This window comes from Mobula birostris, chromosome 25 (genome assembly GCF_030028105.1).
Source record: "Mobula birostris isolate sMobBir1 chromosome 25, sMobBir1.hap1, whole genome shotgun sequence".
NCBI classification, from domain to species: Eukaryota; Metazoa; Chordata; class Chondrichthyes; order Myliobatiformes; family Myliobatidae; genus Mobula; species Mobula birostris.
This window is the reverse complement of record NC_092394.1, coordinates 3,314,196-3,320,546: the sequence shown is the minus strand read 5'-3', so window position 1 is coordinate 3,320,546 and position 6,351 is coordinate 3,314,196. Positions and strand designations below refer to the sequence as shown.

General features: G+C 51.7%; 1 long non-coding RNA gene across 1 annotated transcript in view; it reads right to left on the bottom strand.

Moving 5' to 3' along the window:
• Positions 1-2,976: 2,976 nt before the first annotated feature.
• LOC140187471 (uncharacterized) overlaps positions 2,977-6,351 on the bottom strand; it is a 33,611-nt gene continuing 30,236 nt past the window's right edge. Inside the window, exon 3 of the long non-coding RNA XR_011883102.1 lies at positions 2,977-4,359. This is a non-coding gene — a long non-coding RNA (uncharacterized lncRNA). The remainder of the gene's footprint in view (positions 4,360-6,351) is intronic.

Genomic DNA, 6,351 nt, shown 5'->3' with positions numbered 1-6,351 from the left:
TCCTGTTCGTGGGTTGATTGTCCATTCAGAAATCTGATGGCGGAGGGGAAGGAGCACCAGCGACACTGGTTCAATACCTGTCGCTGCCGAAAAGGAGTTTTCCCTGTGACCGCATGGGATTCCTCCCGGAGCTCCAGTTTCCTCGCACTTCCCAAAATGGTCCAGTTCGGGTTAGTAAGCTGTGAGCAAGCTTCCTCGGACTGCCTTGGTCGTTGATGCAAATGACACATCTCACCAACCTGAGAGAGTCTGCAGATGCTGGAAATCTAAAGCAATGCACACAAAATACTGGAGGAACTCAGCAAGTCGGGCAGCATCTGTGGAGAGGAATAAACAGTCTAGGGTTTCAGGCTGGGACTGTTGATGCAGTCCTGATGAAAGGTCCCAACCGGAAATGCCGACTGTTTATTCCCCTGCACACATGCTGCCTGACCGGTTGAGTTTCATCAACACTTGGGAAGTTTTGCTCTGTAAAGATTGGTATCCAACTGCATCCGTGATGGTACCGTGTTTCAGTGTGTGTCCAGCTCGTGGCTCAGGGCCAGCCTCGTTCCTCTTTAGGTTTGCAGGGACAGCACGAGGAGTTAGGGGGCAGGTCAGGGGTGACGGGGAGCTAGAGGACAGGTCAGGGGTGACGGGAGTTAGAGGACAGGTCAGGGGTGACAGGGAGTTAGGGGACAGGTCAGGGGTAATGGGGAGTTAGGGGACAGGTCAGGGGTGACGGGGAGTTAGGGGACAGGTCAGGGGTGACAGGAGTTAGGGGACAGGTCAGGGGTGACGGGGAGTTAGAGGACAGGTCAGGGGTGACAGGGAGTTAGGGGACAGGTCAGGGGTAATGGGGAGTTAGGGGACAGGTCAGGGGTGACGGGGAGTTAGAGGACAGGTCAGGGGTGACAGGAGTTAGGGGACAGGTCAGGGGTAATGGGGAGTTAGGGGACAGGTCAGGGGTGACGGGGAGTTAGAGGACAGGTCAGGGGTGACAGGAGTTAGGGGACAGGTCAGGGGTGACGGGGAGTTAGAGGACAGGTCAGGGGTAATGGGGAGTTAGGGGACAGGTCAGGGGTGACGGGGAGTTAGAGGACAGGTCAGGGGTGACAGGAGTTAGGGGACAGGTCAGGGGTGACGGGGAGTTAGAGGACAGGTCAGGGGTAATGGGGAGTTAGGGGACAGGTCAGGGGTGACGGGGAGTTAGAGGACAGGTCAGGGGTGACAGGAGTTAGGGGACAGGTCAGGGGTGACGGGGAGTTAGAGGACAGGTCAGGGGTAATGGGGAGTTAGGGGACAGGTCAGGGGTGACGGGGAGTTAGAGGACAGGTCAGGGGTAATGGGGAGTTAGGGGACAGGTCAGGGGTAATGGGGAGTTAGGGGACAGGTCAGGGGTGACGAGGAGTTAGGGGACAGGTCAGGGGTGACGGGGAGTTAGGGGACAGGTCAGGGGTAATGGGGAGTTAGGGGACAGGTCAGGGGTGACGGGGAGTTAGAGGACAGGTCAGGGGTGACAGGAGTTAGGGGACAGGTCAGGGGTGACGGGGAGTTAGAGGACAGGTCAGGGGTAATGGGGAGTTAGGGGACAGGTCAGGGGTGACGGGGAGTTAGAGGACAGGTCAGGGGTGACAGGAGTTAGGGGACAGGTCAGGGGTGACGGGGAGTTAGAGGACAGGTCAGGGGTAATGGGGAGTTAGGGGACAGGTCAGGGGTGACAGGAGTTAGAGGACAGGTCAGGGGTGACAGGAGTTAGGGGACAGGTCAGGGGTGACGGGGAGTTAGAGGACAGGTCAGGGGTAATGGGGAGTTAGGGGACAGGTCAGGGGTGACGGGGAGTTAGAGGACAGGTCAGGGGTGACGGGAGTTAGAGGTCAGATTAGGGTTTAGGGACAGGGATGTGGGGGGTTAGAGGACAGGTCAGGGGTAATGGGGAGTTAGGGGACAGGTCAGGGGTGACGGGAGTTAGAGGTCAGATTAGGGTTTAGGGACAGGGATGTGGGGGGTTAGAGGACAGGTCAGGGGTGACGGGGAGTTAGGGGACAGGTCAGGGGTGACGGGAGTTAGAGGTCAGATTAGGGTTTAGGGACAGGGATGTGGGGGGTTAGAGGTTAGGGCAGTAAATGAGCAATCTGGTGCAGGGGCCCATGCCTGGAGTCCAGGTTGGAGTTGAACACTGGCAATCCTCGTGGGCGTATGTTGGGTCAGCAGGTGCTGTGGACAAAGACCACCCGGCCCTGTGTTCAGTGACCAAGGTCAGCAGGTCCAGTTGACAAGGACTGTTGAACCTTCAGGTTGCTAAGTCCCCCCAGGTCAGCGAATTCCAGGGTCAGAGGTCTGTGTGAGCCCACAGTTCCAACTCCCACGATCATCAAGTGTTAAGGGTAATATCAAAGGTTGAAACTCAAACGTCGAATACTGAAATCAGTGAGCCCAGAAACCAGAGACTCGATGTCAACATGTCTGAGACCACTGCAGGCCGAAGGCCCAGAGCCTGCCTGTCCTGGGGTGGGAACCCTGTCGTGTGTGTGAGCGAGCGGGTGGAGAGAGGGAGCAAAGGGGTTTGTGCTGTTGTTGTTTACATTGTTATGAGCATTGTGGGTGGAGTTTGTGTTGTTGTTTATGTTGTTCTGCTGAGCATTGTGGGTATGTTCTGTTGGCATCAAATGTGTGACAACCCTTGCGGGCTGCCCCCAGCACATCTTGGGCGTGTTGGTTGTGAATGCAAACAATGCATTTCACTATATGCTTCAATACAGATCTTTTAAATTTCAAAATATACTTCATTCAAAAATAAAATTATGTACAATAAACCATTCAATGACTGTCAATCCTTTACAGATGTTTCCATTACAGGCTTTACATTTCCACACTTTTAGCCACCTACGTGGCACTCTGTTGTTTCACATTTCCACACCATTGTTGAGGGGTATACTCCCCGCCCCCGGCCCCTCCCACTCCCGCGGGAGAAGAACCCTAAACCGCGGTCCTCCCCCACCGGGCCCTTGCGGTGTCTGCACCAAGTTTCAGCGCGTCCTTCAGCACGTACTCCTGCAGCCGTGTGGCCGAGAATGTGCCAGTCGGCAGCATTCATGTTTTGATACAGATGTGATAAATAAACGAATCTGAATCTGATAAATCTCGTGACAGCCTCCATTACGGTGGGCTGATCCAGGAGATTAAAACACATTGGATTCATGGTGACTTGGTAGAAAGGATTCAAAGCTGGCACAACAACAGAAGACAGAGAGTGTGGGGAAAGGGTTTAAGCGATGGTGATCCACAGGGATCAGTGCCTGGACCTCTGTTTCAGTCAGGTTGATGGATACGTTTGCAGATTACACAGAAATTGGCCGAATTGCCGATAGTGAGGAAACAATTCTCAGGACTCAATGGGATGTAGATCTGTTGGTAATATGGGCAAGGAAATGGCAGATGCAGTTTAATCCAGACAACTTTGGAAGGTCAAATATTAGAGTAAAATAGACAGTAAATGACAGAACCCTTCGGAGATGAACAGAAAGATCTTGAGGTGGCGCTCCACAGCGCCAAGTAGTCAGGGTGACAAAGAAGGCGTAGGACATTCCTGCTTTCATTGGTAGAGGCACTAAGTATAAAGTCCTGTTGTAAGTGCATAAAACTTTTGGTTTGGCTGTGTCTGGAGGACTGTGTGCAGTTCAGGTTGCCACACGACAGGAAGAGTGTGGCGGCTTTGCCAAAGTGGTTCACCAGGATGCTGCCTGGATTGCAGAGCAGCAACTGTAAGGAGAGGCTCAAAGTAAATGTAATATCAAAGCATGTATCATTCATTCAATACGTGCTGTGTCGTGTGACGCAGGTGGTCACGCTCCTTACGTGACCATGATAGTCTTGGCAAGTTTTTCTATAGAATATTGGCCTTCTTCTGGGCCGCAGCCATTATCAACCCTCGTCTGCCTGGCGTCAGTGGCCACAGAACCACGACGTGATGTGCACACAACCGCCCCCTCACCGGCTTCACCTGACCCTGATCGGGGGGTACACTGCCCCAGGGTGACCTGCGGGTGAGTGGAGGGAAGGATCATCACACACCTTCTCCGGTGGGGACGTATCTCCACCTCGCCATCCATCAACACATGCACTTCCTGCAGGGTTTAACAGCCACTTGGACCGGCCGTGAACAGAGACAGACTGTGTGTAGGCAGATGGATTGGCAAAGTGCCCCTTTCACTGCCCTGTTGTTCCATGTTGATCCTTTAATCCGTTGCCCCTCCAGTAAAATTATTTGAGTGTTTCGGGCCTTTTACTCGCGGGACTGTTGTTGCAGGAGTTCCACTTTAGCCTGTTTTGGGGTGGTGGGGAGGTCTTGATTTCCTTGCCCTGCTTGCCCCTGTATATCTGATAAATGTAAGTTAATCGGAGTTTAAACCTGACATTTGCGGAAGATAACTATCCCAGATAAAACTGATGTCCAATGTGGAATTTGTGCCATGTGCAGTCAGGTACAATTCACAGAAGATTTTTCTATCTCCATGTACCTATCCCAGAGTCTCCTAAATGTCCCTAACGTTTCACACACACACACACACACACACACACACACACACACACACAACTCTGTGTAAAAAACCTGACGTCCCCCCATTACTTTCCTCCAATCACCATAAAATTATGCCCCCTGGTATTAGCCATTTCCAACCTGGGAAACACTCTCTCTGGCTGTCTACTCAATCTATATTGTCCGATTTTAATTTGTATATTAAAATGTATCTAATTGCCAGGAGTTTGCATGATTTCCAATGTCATGATGTCTAGCTGTAACAGGGGGACTTTAACTGTGTGCAACACTGTGACAGCCACGCCAAAGTCTATAACAGCAACCTCGAACAGAGAACACGCCCTTCAGCCCGTGATCTTTTACCGACTGCTTAACTTACTCTGAGATCCATCTAACCATTCCCTCCAACATCACCATCATTTCAGGGACTTCCGGAGTCTTTGCAGTTCACCTTCCATGTGCTTTCCTTTCCTTTTTTTAAACTATTTACCCAATTTGACTTGCACTTCAGAGCAGAACTGGTTGTGGCTGTGGCCTGTAGCCATCGGGCTCCTGGACTGGTTTCACTCTCCTCAGTACTGAACTGGCTCTGGGACTGTGGACCCTACAGTTCATGTTCTGTGTGTTATGTTTACTTGTTTTTTGTTTGCACAATTTGTTTGTTTCTCCACACACTGGGTGTTTGACATTCTTTGGGTTTTCAATGGGTTCCATTGGGTCTTTGTTCTGGACAAGAAGATGAATCTCAAGGTGGTATAGAGTCTACATACTTTGAGAATAAATACTTTGATCTTTCTATCCTCCATGGACCTATCTAAGAGTCTCTTAAATATCCCTAATTTATTTGCCTCTACCACCACCTCTGGCAAGATGTTCCACACACTCAGCACTCTCTGTGTAAAAAACTTAGTTCGGACACCCCCCGCCCCACCTATGTTCCCCTCCAATCAGCTTCAAGTTATACCACTCAGTATTAGTTCAATAAATACTCAGCATTTACAATGGAAACAGCAGGATAAATACTCAGCATTGAAAGTGTTTACAGTGACGGGGTAGAATAGAGGGGTGGATTGGGAGGGGGCTAACTAGAACGGTTGATCAGACTAGCTGAGAGGGGAAGAAACTTTTCAATATGGTGTGAAGATTTTAACAGCCCTATTGCACTTTCTGGAAGGGAGCTGTAGGAAAAGGTAGTTTGCAGGGTGGGTAGTGCCTGCAATGATTTTTCCTGCCCGCTTCTTTGTCCTGAACACATACCATTCCTGCAGTGACCGTCAGCTGTAGCCAATGACCTTTCCAGCTGAGCTGACTGTTCCCTGTAGTTTTCGTACACAGTAAGAGGATGCTGCACCAAACCAGTCCTGGCTAATGTCAGGACACTCTCTACGTCAGGGCGCTCTCTAATGTCAGGGCACTCTCTACCATCAGGGCGCTCTCTACCATCAGGGCACTCTCTACCGTCAGGGCGCTCTCTGACGTCAGGACGCTCTCTACGTCAGGGCGATCTCTACGTCAGGGCACTCTCTGACGTCAGGACACTCTCTACGTCAGGACACTCTCTACGTCAGGGCACTCTCTGACGTCAGGGCACTCTCTGACGTCAGGGCACCCTCTAACGTCAGGACGCTCCCTAACGTCAGGGCACTCTCTAACGTCAGGGCACTCTCTACGTCAGGTCGCTCTCTACGTCAGGTCGCTCTCTACGTCAGGACGCTCTCTAATGTCAGGACGCTCTCTACCATCAGGGCGCTCTCTACCGTCAGGGCGCTCTCTACCGTCAGGGCGCTCTCTACCGTCAGGGCGCTCTCTGACGTCAGGGCGCTCTCTACGTC